Source organism: Rhinoraja longicauda, chromosome 11 (genome assembly GCF_053455715.1).
Source record: "Rhinoraja longicauda isolate Sanriku21f chromosome 11, sRhiLon1.1, whole genome shotgun sequence".
Lineage (NCBI taxonomy): Eukaryota > Metazoa > Chordata > Chondrichthyes > Rajiformes > Arhynchobatidae > Rhinoraja > Rhinoraja longicauda.
In genome coordinates this window covers 43722066-43744026 of record NC_135963.1, presented here as the reverse complement: position 1 = coordinate 43744026, position 21961 = coordinate 43722066, and the positions used below count along the sequence as shown (strand labels likewise).

At 40.3% G+C, this 21961-nt stretch overlaps 1 long non-coding RNA gene across 2 annotated transcripts; it reads right to left on the bottom strand.

Moving 5' to 3' along the window:
* Positions 1-517: 517 nt before the first annotated feature.
* Positions 518-12398, bottom strand: LOC144598127 (uncharacterized). Of its 2 annotated transcripts, XR_013547830.1 has the most exons (4): positions 12289-12398; positions 11651-11799; positions 3116-3251; positions 518-886 (listed from the first exon to the last, which is right to left on the bottom strand). It is a non-coding gene; the product is annotated as an uncharacterized LOC144598127 (long non-coding RNA). The 2 variants fall into 2 exon arrangements; XR_013547829.1 differs by having other exon boundaries at positions 11651-12367.
* Between the last annotated feature and the right edge of the window lie 9563 nt (positions 12399-21961).

The following is a 21961-nucleotide window of genomic DNA, read 5'->3' as shown; positions in this document are numbered from 1 at the left end:
GAGTTGATCTGCCATTTCTGGAAATACTCAGTTGATCTGCCATTTCTGGAAAACATTTCTGGAAGCTGGACGTGGAGAGAAAAAGAGGAAAAATGTATAAATCTCAAAGCTAAATGTCAAAGAAAGTGGATGGTAAAAATGATAAATGTACAGGGGACTTTTACTGGAAATACAATTATACTAGAATTACAATCATTTATACTGCAAGTGACATATAGAGCCAGCTTTTGTAAAGATGGAAAGGGAAATACTTCAAAGAGACAGAAGATTCAAATCTACTGGTCCCTGTTTGATCACTAAGTGCATAACGTGGATTTAAATAGAGAAATAAGTATTGCAAAGGTCCCGTTGTGCAATAAGGCAAATGAGTAAGTGCAAAGATTTCTGCTTGAACAAAAGCCAGCTACTTAAGTAGAGGTAAATGATCATGATTACATTTACCTATCCAGGCAGGCAGGGTAAATTTGGGAAAAACACTTCCAGATGGCCTGCACAGGTGCAAAGATTGAGAAACAAGTAGAGACTGTGAACAGAAAGCTGGCATTGGAACAGATGATTATCCCCAGTAAGACCAAAGATCATGGTTGTGAATGGCCATGTTAAAAATTGTGTAGGAACAGAGACTGCAGGATGAGAGAGTAACAGAAATTACCACCGTCTCTGAAGATGTTTAATTAGTATCATTTTTGGAAAGCAATGACACCATTCAGAAAATTGAATTCATAAGGAAAACCACAACACTATTTAGCAGTGGTGGAATGCATGTAGGATAGTCAAGCTAGTGATACATCATTTAAAATCCATCACAAAATATTTGGAAAAGGAGACGCCAGCTGGAAGCAGCAGTTCATGTCAAAACCAGTGAAACGAGAAAAATGATTCAGTCCTGCAAAGACACAAAGCATTCAGAAAGATATTAGGAATAATAACCATGAAGACAGTAATGTAGGAATTACTATTATGGCAATGCAAGAACAGCTAAATCTGGGAGTGATTCCACAGATGAAATGGTTCACATTTCCAGCAACTCATGATCACTTCTTGGAAAGGAACTGACACCCGGTTAGAGCCAACCAAAATACTCCTGGCTGGAGCTTTGGAGTACAAAGTAAAATTGGCAACTTGGAAGTAAAGTACAAAAAAAATAACCAAGAATGCCAGGGTGGGTGGGGGGGGAATGATAAATATGTTCTACGTTTTAAGCCGAGGTGCTATCAAGATGAAACACATGCATTTTATTTTCTTTGTACCTTTAAGTATTGCAACAGACTGCCAACTTAGATCACATGTTCTAATACTTTGCACTGTGACTTGAAGAGACAACCTTCTGACTGAGAGACATGCATGGTGCCATTAAGCTGTCATATACCAAAGCAAGCAGATCTATGGAGAAAAGTGCTCCAACCAGATTCCTTGGAATTATTCTTGCTTATATTTCATCTGTTCTCTGTTGTGCACTTCAAGTCTATAATCAAAGCATTAAATATATAACCTCTGATTTACAGACAAGGTGAACTAGAGAATTTAAAATAATTAGAGGGAGATATACAAGTTATTATTATTGAAAGAAATACTGTATTAAACTTAATGGGATTTATGAAAGACATCATCAGAGCAGAAATGAAGTGTATACAAGGATGTTATTAGAGAAAACCTGAGCATCCAACTGAAATTCTATGGTTAAGTAAATTGGGATTGAGTGCTGCAGACTTCTAAAAGGTTACCAATACAGCCAAAAATCTACAGTGCAGGATAAGATTACTATGTGATTGAAAAAATACAAGCGATTGAGAGCCCTTCTGCAAATATTTTTTTTAGAAGGCAGTTATGCTTGATCAACATTATAGCTTTTTAAAGGAAGTGATTGTAGAGATAGTATTATATTGTATTGTAATTAATTTATTAGCCAAGTATGTAAAAACAAAGAATTTGATTTGCCATACAGTCATACCAAAAAAGCAACAAGACACACAACTACAGAAAAATTAACATAAACATCCACCAAAGCTCACTGTGATGGAAGGCAATAACGTATTCTCTTCTTCCCATTTTTCAAAATTCACTAAATTCAGAGCGGAAACCAAGAGACAGGAAAACAGCCAATGTAACTCCCTTGTTCAAAGAGCGAGGAAGACAACTAACAATAATTGGAAAACTGAATATAATCAAACCTAGTTGATATGGTTATATAAAAGTTTAATTATATTTAACAAATATGTGGCAGGGAGAGATGTACTGTATTATATTTTGAATGCCATTTGAATGGTACTAGTTTACTAATTACATTTAAGACCTGAAAGAGGGAATTAAGTTGGAGGTTTCTCATGCTATGAAAATAGGTGGAAGGGCATTTAGGAATGAGGGCATTGTGATTCTGAAATGGGATATGGACAGATTGAATGACTGGGCAAAAACCTGGCAATTGGAGTTTAATGTGGGGAAATGAGAGTTCGTGGTAACAGGAAGCATTAAAGGTGATTACCTACATGGAAAGAGATGCAAATTATGAAGCTGTTCTAGTGCACAAATCACAAAAGGTTAACAGGCAATTCCAACGAGTAGTTAAGAGGGCAAATGGAAATTAGGCCTTTATCATGGAGTTTACGAGTAGAGAGATTTAGTTACAGTTGAACAGTGATGGTGAGGTGACACCTGGAATACTGTGCTCAGCATTGGTCCCATCAGTCTAGTCACCCTGCTCCTTTCAGCTCTTCCATGTTAATTTCCCTTTCTGAGTCTCATGTGCATTTTCCCTCCTCCTCCCCTTCCACCCATATTGCTCCCTCCAGCTTTACCTTTCATTCCTACTCTTCATTCTTCTTTCTTGAATTCTCCAATGTTAGGTAAGCAACCTATAACTATCACCTTCCCCGCCTTTTCTCCACCCTTTTCTTCCCTGTGCCCCACCTGGATGCGCACCCATTTCTCGCACAATGATGCTCTTTTGACCTTTCATCCATATCGCTCACTCCGGTTTTACTTTTCACTCCTCATCTTCTTTCCTTAACTGAAAACCTTTTGTTCACTTTTCATCGCTAGCCTTTGACATTTACACCAACCACCTGCCATTCACATGTATTCACCCATCGCCAACCAAGTGATGCCCCATCCCTACCTTTTCCGGCTTTCTCCTCCCTGCTCCATCAGTCTGAACATGGTTCCCGATCTGACTCGTCCATTCTCTCCATAGATGCTGCCTGAGTTCCTCCAGCAATTTATTTTTTGCTCAAGATTCCATCAGTCTCTTGTGTCTACATTTGGAAAGCTTGTAAAGTACTATTCCGGCAGAAACTAAATGAGCCAAAAGTTTGTGTATTGCTACATTACAATATTTTAACACAAATTTGCTATCATTCATAAAATACATTATTCTTTTAACCACTTAAGTTAAATATTTCATCTGTAATTTCATTACTTTAATATTTCTAAGTATAAGGAACCACAAGATGTCCTTAATGAGTAGAAAAAAAGATTAAATTTAATCTGAGGCAATATAATAATATTTGGGGGCATTTTTTGTAAAAACATTCAAAGTGGGCATCTCCATTGGTATTTGGAATATGGAATAACATGGTACACATGGCCTTCAATTTGCTGAAACATGTGAAAATCATGGCATTCAGTAATAGTATGTATACAGATTTATTATTCGTGTTTCATGCCTTGACTCAACTGATTAAAAGACCAAATGCATACTTGGCTCTGTTGCAAACAAACACGAACAAAGTCTGCTACACAGCTGCTGAGCATCTTGTGAGATTTGTTTTTCTTTGGGCACAGATCCCCAGCTCACACTCGTGTGTAACCGTGAGGGGAAACAGTATTGTCAAAATTGCAGTTTTGGGGTGAGATGCTACATCAATACCCTTCTGCTTGCTTGCAAAATATCTCATTCACTGTTTACAATAAGAGCAGCAGTTTTATTCCCAGTCTTTTGCCCAATTGTTACCCCTTGAACAACATGTTAAAAATAGATTATTTACCATCAACATAGTTTTCTCTTGCAGGGAAAGTTTGCTGCCCAGAAATTGCTGCTATGTTCTCTACAACAGAAACTACATTTCAAAAAATTATTAAATTAACTATAAACCAGCTTGGGGGTCTACAGGTCAAAGAAGACAATTTAAATGCAAGTGAAAAACAAACTGCTGGAGGAACTCAGTGGTTCAGGCAGCATCTGTGATGGAAATGGACTGATAATGTTTCAACCCTTCTTCATAGGGAAGTCTTTTATCAGAGCAATATTTTGCCCATGTTACATATTTTCAGATTTAATGTGTTAAAACAAAGGCTTCATGCCCAGAGGTAGAGAAGCGAAGAAAAATACACGGTGGCTCTGGACTTGGCCACAGCCGTGATACTTGCTCCAGCAGTTGAAGACTTGACAACACTGATTAAAGGTGATCACTTGGGTGAAGTGCCAGTGGTGCTGGCTCGAAGGGCCAAATGGCCTCTTCCTGCACCTATTTTCTATGTAAATGGTAATTATGTGTAGAGAAAATGGAGAAACACAATGAGGTGTGTGGGTGTGTGGGGAGGGGGGTGGGGAGGTAATATACCAACATGATGGAGCACCTACTCTCAACACCATCCAGTCTCCAAACTCCCAAATTCTGGCCTCATCTCATTCTGTGGAGATGAACAATCAAGGGAACTTCACATTTATGGGGGGGTGGGGGGGGGGGGAGCAGAAAGTACACTCTTGGGCAAAGTCTTGATGCTAATTTACCATTTTACTCACAACTGATTACAAATAACAGAGAACAACTTAAAGTTGACTTGTTGAATTGAGTAGATAACATTAAACCTTTCTGTGATGTTTGTTGCCGAGGGAAACCTGCTCCAGACTGAAGGGTCTCGACCCAAAACGTCACCCATTCCTTCTCTCTTGAGATGCTACCTGACCTGCTGAGTTACTCCAGCATTTTGTGATACCTTCGATTTGTACCAGCATCTGCTGTTATTTTCCTACATTACCTCTAAAAGACAATCACTACTTTAATAAGGCATAATAGTCTGGAGATCTATGCAGAGATCCACGATTATTGTACCACATTAATTTACTGCCCCACACCACTTTATCACAGTAGCCATCAAACTCAACACCCGAAGGTTCACAATGTGAATAGAAGTCCAGCCACTTAATCAGTCTGTACTGATGTTTATGCCCCATAAGCTTTTACTTCTGTTTTGCGTGCCTTATCTCAGCCTTTCAATCAACTATTTTCTTTCCTTTTCTCATGTGTACTCATCTAGTTTTCTTCTGAAAGAATCTAGCTTTTTGTCCCAATCATTTATTGCACTGGTGAGTTCTACTTACCAACTCTCTTCCCCCTGGAGCCAATGGAAATAATGGCATATACATGCCCCCTAGTTTTGGATTCTTCAGCCCATTCATAATCTTAATACTTGTACTGTGGAAGGGTTCAAATACTTACCTGTCCAAATATAAAAGTGAAGCATTTTAATCTCCATTTATTTGAATTTTCCATTTTTGTTTTCTGATAACAGCCACAAAACAACTCTTAGTCTTATCTCTTAATAGAGTTAAAGCTCTATTGGCTATTTATATTATGTCAGCCTTGAATTTGCATATGAACAATGAATTAGAGAATATGGCTTTCAAAATGTGGTTTTATGCACAGATCAACAAATTATATAAGACATGTAACAGAATATTTTCCTCGGCAATGTGAATGGTAATCAAAGAAAGAAAATCATGAATTAGTATAAATGCAGGTAGCTTATGGATATTTTTTATCAATGACAATTTGTTTAAAATTAATTATACAAATGACATGTTGAAGAAGTCAAAAATAGACTTCAGGCAAGTTAAGTAAACATATCTATATTTTGGCAAAGTTAATCATTGAAAATGCAACCCTGAACTGAATCAGGGATGGAAATATCAAAAAAATCAATCTGCAATTCTAAACAGAGTTAAGTATCATCTTACCAAAGCTAAGAGGGATGAAATAAACGGAAAGGCAAATCTGAAAGCAGTAGTTTGGCGAAGGCTAAATTTTGATTCAAAGGCCAAAGAAAGTTCATTTGACATTTCAGCCTTTGTGTTTTGACTAGGATACTGAGTACCAATGAGTAATGTTTAAAAAATTGACACATGGCAGCAGATCTGTAACAACAAGCCTTCTGTCTCCACCCTGCAAGACTGAACATCACAAACCAAAGTGGTGACAGAAGCTGACGTTTTTGCCTTTAAATTATTGCTGGAGTCAGCAGTAAACTGCAAGATGTGACTTTTCTGCCTTGTGACAAAAATCATAATTTTGATTCTTTGCTTCAAAGCAAAAGTAAATTTGGTGGACGGTTGGAATCCAGGTTTAACGACACACTTTGATGCAGTGCAACTATTATTAAAGGCCATAACGAAAGTAGAAGGGAAACACTGGTTAAAAATGTATACGTCACAAAGCAAACTAGAACTGTTCTACAGATTATCAGGCACCACTCCTTGCTCCCTTCTTGTTCATGAGATGTAGACTCAAGCCAACTTCTGCTTCTGTGGATGCTGACTCGTCTGTAATGCCTTGTCCGAATGACCATACATCAGTTTGTGTGCAAACAGAAGGAATGTGTTTTCCTTTAACCATAGAGAGCATCACAAATGAGTCTAATGCAAAAGGACTGTACTTTCTTGTTATATCTTTTTAAACGTACACCTTGACCCATTAGCAATGTTTCTTAAATTTTCTAAATAATTCCCAAGTCATAGCCTTACATTCTCTGCTCATTGTAAAGATCAGCTCATTCAAAGTTCTGTATTCAATAACCATTCAACGCCAATCCCACTCACACAGATGATTTAGCTAGCAGGCCTGCATTGATTCCTGGTTCATCAAATATAATTTAAAAATCACATCCGTACATTTAGGACCATTTTATTTTTACAGGATATGGGCAAGGCTAGCATTTATTACCCAATACTAACTGCCCTAGAAAAGGTAGAATGCATCACTTCAGTCCTGTGTGGTGCTACTGGTTTGGAAGCGACAGGATTTAAAGCAACAATGATGGAATGAGGGTACTTTTGCACCCTGTTTTACTGGCACCCCAGCTACCATCTCAAATAGAGCTTGCATCTGCCACTGCTGAATCCTGACTGAAAATTTATCATCAACAAAATGGACTGTAGCTACTTGCTTATGGCACTTAGATATCATATCTCAAAGCTGCCACCTCTACCACCAAGAAGGACAATGGCAGAGTGCATGGGAACACCACCCATTTCCTTCCAAGTCACATTTGTTGACTTGGAATATATGACCAGTCATTAATGACATGGTCATTAAGTCCAAATGCTGGAAATACCTGCCCAGGTACACTGTGGGATAACTTTACAAGAAAGACTGTGCCAATTCAAAGTATCAAATACAAGGAAGCAATATATTCTGGTCTTGCTGGCACCAACCTGATCCCCAGAGTATAGGAAGGATATCGTTAAACTGGAAATAGTGCAGAGAAGATTTACAAGAATGAGTGCTTGAGCTATAGGAGAGGATGGGCAGCCTACAACATTATTCCATTGACATGGAAACAGGCCCTTTGGCCCGGAGAGTCTACAACATCTAGCGATCACCCCGTACACTAACACTATCCTACACACTATGGACAATTTACAATTTTACTGAAGCCAATTAACCTAGAAACCTGTGCGTCTTTGGAGTGTGGGAGGAAATCGGAGCACCCGGAGAAAACCCATGCAGTCACATGGAGGACATAGAAACTTCATACCAACAGTACCCACAGACAGAATCGAACATGCGTCTCTGGCGCTGTAAGGCAGCAACTCCACCGCTGCGCCACTGTGCGGACAGAGGGTGGTGGGTATATGGAATGTGCTGCGAGAGGAGATAGTTGAGGCAGGTACAATAACTACATTTAAAAGACATTTGGACAGGTACATGGATATGATGTATAAGGGATACGAGGGATAAGGGCCAAGCACAGACAGGTGGGAAATAAATGGGGCATATTGGTCGACATGGCAAGTTGGGCCGAAGGGCCAGTTTCATGGTGAATGACTGCAATATTTAGTTTATTATCTTTGCTATAGCAATGCATTTTACTGTAATGAAGAGCATTGAGAGGTTGGTTACGGTTCTGGATCCATCTGGATAACAAGGGACACGTGCTCATAGACTATAGCTCTTCATTCAACACAATCAACCCCTGCAAACTTACCAATAAGCTCCAACACCTGGGCTTCTGTACATCCCTTCGCAAATGGTTCCTCGACTTCCTCATGATTAGTCCATGTACAGGACAGAGAAAGAATACCAGGTTGAGTGGAGCCACAACAACAACCTCTCACATATCATCACCAAAACCAAGGAACAGGAAGTCAGGAGACCAAGTACCAGTTTTCATTGGTAGGTCAGCAGTGCAGAGAGTTAGCAGCTTCAAATTCCAGAGCACATAGATGTTATCATGACGATGTGTGCCATTACCTCTACTTTCCAAGAAGTTTAAAGAAATTTGGCATGTTACTAAATATACTATCAAACTTCTATAGATGAACTAGGGCGGCACGGTAGCGCAGCGGTAGAGTTGCTGCTTTACAGCGAATGCAGCGCTGGAGACTCAGGTTCGATCCTGACTACGGGTGCTGCACTGTAAGGAGTTTGTATGTTCTCCCCGTGACCTGCGTGGGTTTTCTCCGAGATCTTCGGTTTCCTCCCACACTCCAAAGACGTACAGGTATGTAGGTTAATTGGCTGGGTAAATGTAAAAATTGTCCCTAGTGGGTATAGGATAGTGTTAATGTACGGGGATCGCTGGGCGGCATGGACTTGGAGGGCCGAAAAGGCCTGTTTCCGGCTGTATATATATATGATATGATATATATGAACTGTAGAAAGTATCCTTACTGAAACGAAAATTCCAATGCACAGGAACACAAGAGGCTGCAGAGAGTCGTGGACTCTGCCAGGTCCAACTTGGATACAGCTTGAAAGCATCCACACCGACCTTACAAAGGTGACAGCTGTCATCAAGGATCCCCACCACCTGGGCCTTGCCCCCTTCTCACTGCTGCCATCGGGCAGGAGATACAGAAGCATGAAGTCCCACACAACCAGGTTCAGGAACAACTACTTTCCTACAACAGTAAGGTTGTTGAACCAACCTGCACAACCCTACTCCTACGTCAGCAATGGCATACGATGGATTACTTCTTGCACCATGTAATTGCTTTCTAATTGTGTTTTGCAGTCTTTTTCTTTTCACTTTTAAGTTATGCATAATTGATGTTTTGTGACTTGTCTGAGTCCATGTGCCTAAGTTGCACCACATACGACAACAAACTCAACTTGACTCATTGTTGTCGATGAGAGAAAAATTATGATATAGTTTGACTAAGAGCTGAGACAAGTTACATTTCTTTCAAATATTACTAGATTAAAGCAGAATAAGTCTCTGTGCCACCTTGATGTTGTACTGGATCGTGGAATGTGCTATCCTTTTATATATCCCAGCCTCACTCCCTCAATTCAAGTGCAACAGAAACCATGACAAACAGTGTGATACATGGCTGCTATAAAATTAATTAATTCCAAACTCTGGTCTGTCTTTTCTATCTCACACCAAGGCCCAGTCACATCGCCCACTTTTACGGTCCTTTGCTCACCCCCCCCCCTCCCCCCTTCCCCCTCAACACTGCAACTTCCTCTCACCATTACATTTCTGACTTCCTTTCTTTCTCAGTTTCATTGGGGTTTAGTTTAGTCTGGAGGTACAGCATGGAAACAGCCACTTCAGCCCACTGAGTCCATACTGACCACCGCTCACCCATCCATAAACTAGGTCTATGTCAGCCCACCTTCCCATCCACTCCTTGCACACTAGAGGCAATGAACCTACAAACCCACACCATTTTGGGAAGTAGGAGGAAATTGGAGCACCCAGAGGAAACACATGGTCATAGGGAGAACATGCAGACTCTAGACAGCACCCAAGGTCAATAATGAATCCAGATCTCTGGCTCTGTGAGGCAGCGGCTCTACCAGCTCATTGCACACAGACAGCACCCTGTGTGTTCAATTTGAACATTAACTAATTTCTCTTTCCACGGATACCGAATGGTTCCGTTCGAACAGCTTTTGATACTGACCTCTCGTACATCTTGGTAATATTTTCACTGTTCCTTCAGTAACAATCATGTCAGCTGACTGGGCCCTGAACATTTACAGTTCTTTTTCTCAAACCTTCAAGCTTTTCTCCTTTGACATGCTTCTTACAACCTACATCTGTTCCAATATCTCTTTTAGGTGTCAAATTTTGTTAAATAATTCTCTTGTGCAAAAAAAGTGCTACATAATTGGACGTCACTGTTTAAATAAAATTGGCACCATTATAACAAGTTCAGAAGTGGTAGAAATGGAGAGCACACGTGGCAATAAATTTCTGTCCAATATTTATCATTGTTCCCCATTAGATTATTAGTATCATTGACCAGAAACCTATCTAGATTGGTCAAATAAATTCAGTGGTGACAAGAGCAGTCTTGACAGAATATACTTCAGGAAATGACTTCTTAATTCTCCAAAGCAGGAGTGTAGTGCAATACTCAACTTGTCTGATTGAGTCCAACATTGAAAAAGCCAAACACTATTTAAATTTCTATCATTGCCATACCATGACTGCAGTGCATACACAATCTATTAAATCTTTACCACCTCCCAAACCTGTGACCATTATCAATCAAAACGATGGCAAGCTCTGGAGATGCTACATAGGGTAGACAGGCAGAACCCTTTTTCCAGGGTGGAAATGTCAAAGGACATAGCTTTAAGGTGAAAGTGGCAAAGTTTAAGTCTGAAGAAGGGTCTCGACCCAAAATGTCACCCATTCCTTCTCTCCAGAGCTGCCTGTCCCGCTGAGTTACTCCAGCATTTTGAATCTATCAAAGGTTAAGGGAGATGTGTGGGGGAAGTTTTTGTTTTACACAGCAGGTGGAGGGTGCCTGAAATGGACTGCCAGTGGGGTGGGTGGTGGTGGAGGTAGATATGATAGCTGCATTTCAGAGGCTTTTGGATAGGCACATGGATATGCAGGGAATGAAGGTACATGGTTCATGTGCAGACAGTTGAGTTTAGTTTATTTTGGCATCATGTTCGGAAAAGACGTTGTGGGCTTAAGGGCCAATTTCTGTGCTGTACGTTTCTATGTTCTATGTTCGAACACCATCAAAACATACATCACCCCGACATGGAACTAGGACTGTCACTCCAGCAGCAGAATAGCAGTGTCCTCACACATGGATGTGCAGGTGCAGAGCAGTAATATGCATTACTATGGGTCATGAGTTGGGAAACGAGATTGGCCTGAAGTTCACTTTTGGGTAGCATGGGCACAGCAGGCTGAATGTTCTCCATCTGTGCTGCAAGGTTGTATTATTGGTACATTGAGCACATGGACCACGTTAGTTAAAAAGGAAATTTGCCACCATCACCAGAATATCAAGAATGTTGATAACAATTCTGAACAGTAAGAATTCTGGCAAGCGATAAAGGCTAAAATCCACACACTAAAGCCAAAGCATTAAAAAGGAATTCGATTTCTATTTAACTTTAGTGTTGATAATACAAATACTTCAAAAGGGTCACTCTTTCGTCGCAGTCGCGTTGCCTACCTTGTTTAGAGGGAGAAGAGGAGGAGCTGATTTTCCCAGAGATTTAGGAACTAGGAATTCGCTGCTCCGCCCTTCCTCTCCATGCACGACCCTTGGTGTAAACAAGTTAGGTTTGGACGCGGTTTCCAATCTTACGAGCCAGCAGAAATCTTCAAAAACAAACATGCAAATCGGGAGAAAAAAAATTAAAGACTCTCCAACAAGCAGGAAACCTTCGGAAACAGTATTTCCCCCGAATATCATTAAATCGCGCTTACAAAATTAAAAAGAAAAGGAAACTCGCGTCCAAATTTTTAACAGTAATTCCACCAACTTCAAAAATCGATATTACTCATTGAGAATTTTACTCTGGTTTAATTGGCAATGTTAAACTCCAGCTACCAACTTGCATTAAAGAATAATATATTGCATTTAATTCTATACATAGAACTATATGTTTTAAATTAAAAATTGGTAAACAGATCGAGACAATACAGCCGCGATTGAGGAGAGCAGCTGCTATCACAGGGAGCCCCCCCTGTGATGGACCGTGAGACCATCCAGCACCCTGGTAGCCGCGCTCTCCTGCCTTGTCCCCAGCAGCGACCAGCCAACTGCACGGCTGCTCCCACAGCGCTGGCGCTCCTCGCTCAGCTCACTCTCCTCTCTCCCCGTCCTCACTCTTCCTCCTCTTCCTCCTCCTTCTCCTCTCTTTGTTTACATGCATACTATTTTATGACGCAGCAAATACGCTCTCCCAATGTGACTGCCGCCATTTTTGTGTTTTTATTAAATCTCATAGCCATGTGATATATATTTTTTAAAAAACTTCCGGGTCCCCACTCTGACTCCCCCGGAGTGCGAAATAAAGCGAAATGCAATATATATATTTTTAAACAAATGTCTGCTGCTAAGATACTTTGTTACCGCTTGGAATAAATAATTTATTTTGCAACTTCATAAGCTTGCAATTAGTTGACGTTGCTGCCAACTTGCGATCTTTGTCTTGGCACAAACAATATTTTTGCTCACTGTCGCAATGATGTGTGCAATTTGATACCCTGCTTTTATTGTACAGGACTGGGGCTGGATCTGCCTGTGCGCCCTTGGGGATCACCCCACCTCAGATTTGTGTTTTAACCACTTTCCTGCATTTCTCTTAATAGTTTCCCTAAAATGGATGGACAATTCTAGGTCTGGTAATGATTCAAAGCTAGACTTGACGCCAAAGGAACCATTTAAAAAAAACACATTCCGAGAAAGGCTATATTTGCAACACTAACTATTGATTATGATCAAGTTTAGCATTCTGAAAAAAAAGACTTTATAATCACTCTAATTTAATTGTGGTAAGTCCAGCAGAATATGCTTGTGTGGAGGATATCTGCTTGAAAATGTGACACATCAACAAAAAGATTGGAGCAAGTTTAACAGATGCCTAAACTGATCAGGTGACCTCCCATCGGGGCAATGTTCTGGAGGGTGACCAGCGTCTCCAACCTCTGCATTGGAATACATAAACAACTTAATATTAATCATACTCATGGAATGTTTAACAACTTAATATTAATCACACTCATGAAAATCTTCATTTAAAAAATTTATATATTTTTTTTTAAAGTATATATATTGGCAGAGAGAAATGAATTAAAGCCATGACCTCATCAAACAATTGTTGATATATGCAAAAATAAAATTTTCAAAATACTTTAGATAATCATAAGTCATAAGGAATAGGAGTAGAATTAGGCCATTCGGCCCATCATGTCTACTCTGCCATTCAATCGTGGCTGATCTATCTCTCCCTCCTAACCCCTTTCTCCTGCCTTCTCCCCATAACCTCTGACACCTGTACTAATCAAGAATCTAACTCTGCCTTAAACATATCCACTGACTTGGCCTCCACAGCCTTCTGTGGTAAAGAATTCCACAGATTCACCACCCTCTGACTAAAGAAATTTCTCCTCATCTCCTTCCTGAAAGAACGTCCTTTAATTCTGAGGTTATGACCTCTGGTCCTAGACTTTCCCACTAGTGGAAACATCCTCTCCACATCCACTCTATCCAAGCCTTTCACTACTCTGTATTTTTCAATGTGGTCCCCCCTCATTCTTCTAAATTCCAGCGAGTGCAGGCCCAGTGCCGACAAACGCTCATTGTTCCTCTGGACCCTCTCCAGAGCCAGGGCATCCTTCTGCAGATGTGGTGCCCAAAATTGCTCACAATATTTCAAGTGTGGTCTTACCAGCGCCTTATAGAGCCTCAGCATTACATCCCTGTTTTTGTATATAAGCCCTCGAAATAAATGCTAGCAATGAGTTTGCTTTCTTTACAATCGATTCGCCTTGCAGATTAACTTTTGGAAATCCTGCATCAGCACTCCCAAGTCCCTTTGCACCTCCGATTTCTGGATTCTCTCCCCATTTGAAAATAGTCCACGCCTTTATTACTACTACCAAAATGCATGATTCCACACTTTACTACACAATATTCTATCTGCCACTTTTCTGCCCACTTTCCCAACCTGTCCAAGTCCTTCTGCAGAGTCCCTGCTTTCTCGATATGACCTGCCCTTCCACCTATTTTGATATCATCTGCAAACTTGGCCACACAGCCTTCAATCCATGCTAGTATCTGCCCTTTGATACTGTGGCCCCTCATCTCCCTCAGCACCCTCACGTGTGCCACCTTAATCTTGATGTTCTTCCCTCTCATTTGCTGTTTTTATCCTTGGTTGTTGCAGTACACTTACAAACAAATTGTTCCACTCCAAAACTTTCCCAATTCACAGTTCTTTGTGTGGTTTCTCAGATAGTTTCAACAATTATGTTTGCAAATAATATAACTGCCAGTTTTCTGATCCAATGCGGTCTGATGGTGATCAGCAACAAACATGAATATCTCCTCCAAAAGGCTGCATATCCAATATTGTAGGCATCCTAATCCATCACCAATACCTTAATGCAGATTATGAGCCAAGGTCTTGAATCTATAACCTTTGACTCAGAAATTAGAGCAATAACACTGAATCACACCAATAATCCCACAGTGAAGACTCTTCATTGCTCCTCAATTTCTAAGCACATTGTTAGTATGGTATTAAGCTAAGGGGCAATTCAACTAATATACCATACATGTGTAAGGGGTGTAAGGGAAAAAATGGTGTGTTTCTCGCACTGTTCCGAATGAGAGATTCCCATAACTAGTTGTGATCTAATGGGAAAGTATTTTTGGTACATAATAGATTTAGGGAAGAGGGAGCAGAAGGTTAAATAATGGCTAGAGAGATGGAAAGAAGAGCAGTAGGGTAAAGGAGAACCGCAAGAGGAATGCAAGAGGGAAATGGAGAAGGAAAGAGGAGATGAGAGAGTGCAGAGGATTTGGATTGGAGGTGTCACAATAAGGATCAACAAAAGCAATGGGAAACAAAGAATAAAAACGTCAAGCCATAGAGAAAATAACATGATATTAATAGAATGACACCCGGATGAAAAATACGATATGAAATGGATAGGGAAATGACAAACTAGAATGAGCATTTCCAAGAATCCCATGCTCAAGTGGAGCAACCATGTTGAGGGCTGTGTTTGAGTTTGAGGAATAAGTGCTGAGGCTTGGGCTAAAGAGGCTTTGGTGTAGAGGCTGAACAGAGGGTTAAGGTACGATAAGCTAAGGTCTTTTATGCTTTTTGCTTTGGTATTGGAGCAGTTGGGATGGCAGTTAGGGAAGTGGTATGCTCCTCCTGCAGGATGTGGGAAATCAGGGAATCTTCCAGTCCTTGGGACTACACGTGGGAAATGTGCCCAGCTACAGCTCCTGACTGAGCGTATGAAGGAACTGGGGCTGGAGCTGGATAGACACAAGATCATCCAGTAGGCTGTGAGCATCATTGACTGGTTGGGAGAGTACAAACAGACTCAGGAACAGTTTCTTTTCCTGGGTCATCAGAACTCTAAATTCATCAAATATTCACAGGACATGAGACATGCCGTCATCCATTCCACTATAAAAACAGAGCACTCAGCAAATATTTATTTTTGTCATTTCTTTTAAAGTATTTATTACATTTGGAAAATGCAATATTCTCCCAAGTGCAATATTCTACGTAGTTGTGATAAATATATATTAATTTACTACTTTAAGCATTTCAATGACGTATTGGATGTGTTTTTAACTTGTTTTAACTTGTTTTGGTTGCACTGATCAGGAGTAGCTCTCCTAATTTCGTTGTATCTCTAAATACAAAGACAATAAAGATTATTATTATTTTTATTATTATTATTATTAAAGAAAATAGAGAGTGAAGGTAGAAAAAGGGGTGCAATCCTGCACAGTGAATTAAAGGAGTTAGGCAAAAGGTTAAAGAGCATGACAACAAGAGGAGTAATTACATGATTACTCTCAGTGTATCAGCCTAGTTAGGATAGGAGTAAGGTCAAGTCAATTTTATTTGTATAGCACATTTAAAAACAACCCACGTTGACCAAAGTGCTGTACATCAGTTCAGGTACTAAGAAAACAAACATACAATGGAGTGTTGGTGCAAGGGGCAGAGTTATGACTTTTGAACCACTGGGATATCTTCTGAGGTAGAATGGGTTGCAGCTGAACTGGAAGGCCACCAATATACCTGGTGGGGAGATTAGATAGTGCCACCAAGGACAGTTTAAAATAGATTGGCAGGGGCTAGGATCCAAAGCTGTAGTGAGGCTGGAAGGTGACATAAAATGCAGTCACAGCAAGTTCAGTAGACAAAACAGGCAGGAGCGCAATAGGGAACAAGGAAATTTGCTGGATTAAATTACATTTATTTCAATGTTAGAGGCCTGACAGGCAAGGGGAATGAATTCAGGCCACGGATATATATGTGGGATTCTGGTAATATACCTGTTACAAAAACATGGCTAAGGGAAGGACAGGACTGGCAGCTTGATGTTTCAGGGGTACAGGTGCTATACAAAGCCCAGGGTTCCATGGTACAGGTATGGGACAGAGTGGGGGAAAGAGAGGAGGGGGAGTAGCTTCGTTGATTAAGGATTATAGTAATAGTCAGAGGTAAATTTACTGAGGGATCATCCAGCGAAGCTTTATGGGTGGAGCTGAGAAATAAGGTGATGATCCTTAGACTGATGGATTGTACTATAGGCTCCCAAACAGTCAAAGGAAATTATAGGAACAAAAATGCAGGGAGATTGTGAAGAGTTGCAAGAATTATAGGATGGTACGAGTAGGTAATTTTTTCTTCCCTGATATACACTAGGTCTGCCATCGTATTAAGGACTTAGATAGGATGGAATTTGTTCAGTATGTTCAGGAAAGTTTCCTTTGTCAATATATAGAGGGCCCAACTAATGAGAGGGCAAATCTTAACCTACATTTGAGAAATTGGGCAGGACAGGGCAGGTCTTAGAGCACATTGGGATTGCACCATAGACCATTGAGAGAGCACCATAGTTTTCTTAGTTTTTAAGTAGTTAAGAAAAAGGACAGAAGTGGTCAACAAGTTAAAGTCCTACATTGGGGCAAAGGATCAGTGCTGGGTCCATTACTGTTTGTCATCTATATCAACGATTTGGATGAGAATGTACAAAGCACGATCAGTAAGTTTGCAGATGACACTAAAGTAGGTGATATCGTATACAGTGATGATGATCAAGAATAACAATAGGATTTTGCTCAGCTGGCCAAAGAATGGCTAATGGAGTTTAATTCAGATATGTGTGGAGTGTTGTATTTTGTGAAGTCAAGCCAGGGTTCTGGGGTGTATTGGAGAGCAGATGAATCTAGGATTACAAGAACATAGTCCCTGAACATGGCATTGCAGGTAGAAAGGGTGACAAAGGCAGTTTTGGGCATGTGGATCTTCACCAGTCTTGAAATTGGAACATTATGTTATAGTTGTATATGTTATTGGTGAGGCCGCACTTGGAGTATTGTCAGCAGTTTTGGTCACCTTTTAATGCCATTAAGCTGGAGAAAGTGCAGAGAAGATTCATGAGGATGTCGCCAAGATGCAAAGGGCCTTTTTCCATGTTGTATGTGTCAATGACTCTGGAGAATTTGGCAAACCAAAATATTAAGATTAATGGAAGGCTGGATTGGGTACAATGATGAACAAGTATTGCTTAAGCTGTAGAGAGTCCTGGATCATTAGCCTCTGGGGTATAAAATTTAAAAAAAACATTGATAGCACTCAGCAGATCAAAGAAAAAGTGAGTTCATGTTCCAGGTCAAGGACCTTTATCAGAACTGGAAAAGTGAGCAAACAAACAGGTTGTATTGCAGTGAGGGTGAAGGGTGGAGAGAACAGAGGGAATGTCTGTGACAGTGTGCAGATTAAAGTTGTCAAGGTAAAAATTACGTTAAAAATTTACAATTGGAGATGAAAAAGAAATGAAACTGAGTGCTGCCATATTTGTGTAGAGTTGTGAAAGTGCAATCCATTTTTATCTTCAACCTAATGAGCCAGAGAAAGGCAACGCTACAAGCAGTTGACAATAGACAATAGACAATAGGTGTAGGAGGAGGCCATTCGGCTCTTCGAGCCAGCACCACCATTCAATGTGATCATGGCTGATCATTCTCAATCAGTACCCCGTTCCTGCCTTCTCCCCATACCCCCCTGACTCCGCTATCCTTAAGAGCTCTATCTAGCTCTCTCTTGAATGCATTCAGAGAATTGGCCTCCACTGCCTTCTGAGGCAGAGAATTCCACAGATTCACAACTCTCTGACTGAAAAGGTTTTTCCTCATCTCAGCTCTAAATGGCCTACCCCTTATTCTTAAACTGTGGCCCCTTGTTCTGGACTCTCCCAACATTGGGAACATGTTTCCTGCCTCTAACGTGTCCAACCCCTTAATAATCTTATACGTTTCGATAAGATCTCCTCTCATCCTTCTAAATTCCATTCTTTCTTCTTTTAGTTTAGTTTAGTTTAGATTAGAGATGCAGCGTGGAAACAGACCTTTCGGTCCACCGAGTCTGCATCGAACTGCGATCCCCGCACAATAATGCTATCTTACACACTCTTGGGACAATTTACAATTATACCAAACCAATTAACCTACGTCCTTGGAGTGTGGGAGGAAACCAGAGATCCTGGAGAAAACCCAGGCGGACACAGGGAGAACATACAAACTGCGTACAGACTACACCCGAGGTCAGGATCAAACCAGGGTCACTGGCGCAGTAAGGTAGCAACTCTACCACTGCACCTTAAGATATGACAGAAAACCAAGACAGTGACCAGCAATGGAGACTTTGGTTTTAGCCTCAATTTTCTCTAAACATGGGCACAAAGCGAAAAAGATCCAAGTTATAATTTTCTCACTCATGAAAGGATCCACAGGATGAAAAGCCACGACAAGTTTTTTCGCCAAACAGTGTTTCAATAATTTTGTTGGTACTGAAACACATACTTACACCAATAAAATGTCACCATGACGTTTATGTCTGAAGAAGGGTCCTGAACCGAAACGTCACTAAACCATGTTACTCCAGCACTTTGTCTTTTTTTGTAAACCTCCATCTACAGTTCCTTATATCACATTTATATTGGATTATTGTTATTATATGTGATGCAAGATGATAACAACAAATTGGATTTTACTGTTTTTATAAATTGCAAATTGTCCAATGGGGTCTTTCTCAAAGTATTAAGAAGTAAAATTTGGCACCAAATCATACAAAGGCTTGATCCCAGAGGAAGATTTTAAGGAATGTATTAAATGTAAAAAAAGAGATGGGAGGATTAAGAAGAGATTCCAGAGCTAAGATCTTGACAGCCAAAGGGCAACAAGCAATGATGATTGTTGGAAATAATTAGGGGGCCAGAAATGGTGCATAGAGATTTCAGAGGATTGTAGGATGTAGAATAGAATAAAACCATGTAATCTTGTAGGGTGTGGGAAGAGATTTATTAATGGTTTATTATTGTCATGTGTACTGAAATACAGTGAAAGGGTTTGCTTGCGGCTATCCACAAAAATCATATCATTAATGAGTAAAAGGCCAGACGCAATTACAACGTATAGGACAAAGAGATAAATACCAGAGTGCAGAATATAGTGTTACTGAGTTATAGTGATATTAGATGCTGATAAGTACAGATTAAAAAAATGTGCAAGGTTCGTAATGAGGGAGGGTCAAGATCGCGACCTCATTCTTAGATCACGAGGAGTCCATTCAGTAGTCTGATAACAGTGACGAAGAAACCATTCTTGTATTTGATGGTACGTGCTTTCAAACCTTTGTAACTTTTGCCCAAAGGGAGAGGGCAGAAGAGGGAATGACTGGGGTATAAATAGTTCTTGCTTATAGTGGCTGCTTGCCCAGAGTGTAAAAATCAATGGGCGGGTGGGTGGGGGTGGGGGGGCTTGGGGTGTGGGGGGGGGGGGGGTAGTTGGGGCGACTTATGTGATGGTCTGGGTACATCCATAACCCTGAAATTTCTTGCGTTCTTGGGCAGAGCAGTTTCCAAATAAAGGAGTGAGTGAAGGAGAACAGGCGGGGAAAGAAGTAGGAGGTGAGGGTGCATGTGGGAGGGGTGGTGGTGTGTAGGAGTTTGGGAATGGTAAGGTGACTGTGCAGGAGGGAAAGAAGCTAAGATGGTATTTTGGGAGTTTGGGAGAAGGAGGGAATGGAATGGGAAGTGGAGGAATTAAATGTGGGGAATAGCACAAGAGAGGGACAGGGCAGATAGAAGGAGTAGGAAGTGTGCTTTGAAGGTAGAAGAGGACACGAGTATGTGAGATTAGGAGTGGACAGGAGGAATGGAGAGCGACTAGAGAAGTAGGAAGAGGAGGGTGTGTGGGGTGAGGAAGAGGGGAAGAGACTGTATTTGGCACAATGATCACGTGTAGGATGAAGAGGTTAGAGGAAGAAAGCGGTAGCAATGGCAGGAGTTGTGAAAACTTCACTTTATATTGTAAGATAACTAAATGTTTTAATGAACATTGTGAATGATAAAAGATTTTGCAAATTTCAGTTACCAAGTGTTCTATGCTTTCTTTTTCTTTTTGAATTTCTTTAGGTGGTTGAGGGCTCTTGTAAAGAGGTTGGATTAAAAAAGAATTGAAGAGTATATACAGTACTTTACTGCAAAACTAAGCATTGCGCAATAATTAGTAAATATTAGGACAATCCCATTGTATACCACGTGACAAAAAATTGCACATCAAAATCATCATAGAGTGAACCTGTGAAGTCGAGATATGTACATTTGTTGGTTGGGAATTGTCAGCATCAGCTTACCATGAATTGATTTGCAATTCCACAGAAAAATGGCACAAATAAATGAGTTAGTGGTGAGCACCCTATGGAGAGTACCACTCATTAGTGTTGAGATTTCGTCCCTATTCGGAAACATTGAAACCGAGGATGAAAACAACTCTACTGAACCTCTGCCTTTGACAGCAATACAAGTGGTGAATTGCTGCTGCTAATTTAAAATAGGTTGACGTAAATAGCATAGAAAATAAATGTTTCTGCTGATAAGACTACAAATGCCCCACTGGTTTGACAGAATAAGTAACTATCTAAGATACGGATCAGGGTGTCGTGAGTTTAAACAATCTCACAATGTAAACTGTGATTTTTTGCCACACAAGGCTGTGGAGGCCAAGTCAATGGATAGATAGATTCTTGGTTAGATTCTTGGTCAGAGATAGATAAATTGTTGGTTAGGACGGGTGTAAGGGGTTATGGGGAGAAGGCAGGAGAATGGAGTTCGGAGGGAGAGATAGATCAGCCATGATTGAATGGAGGAGCAGACTTGATGGACTGAATGGCCTTATTCTTCTCCTATTTTCAACTTATTTTCAATCACAGCAGGCACAAACAATATTCTTGCATATTATTTCAGGACAATATTCTTGAATATTTAATTAGTTGGGTGCATTGGATATTGGGTTTGTCAGTATTTTGCATATTTTGTGCAATTAGGACAAAATGAAACCACCTTCATCCACAAGTTTCAGGAACTGGATGACACCCAGCATGCCTCTGGCACTCTAAAACACAGCTGGACTACATAAATATGTCATGGGAGGCTGGGCCAGATTCAAGTTTCAAAAAGGAAAGGCATCCAACATACAAATGTTAATGAATTCCACTCATACAAAAGCTATTGATGAAAACTGAAGATAAGAGGGAGCAGCAGTAGAATCTCTTTCTTTCGCAAATATTGCATAACATTCACATTGGAAAAACGAGCAATCTACGAATGATTGTAATTTTTTAGAACTTTGAAATTAAAGTATGCCACGTACTATGAAATATTTATACCAAGGTTTACAAAATGAAGTTATAAATATGATGACAAACATGGTTTC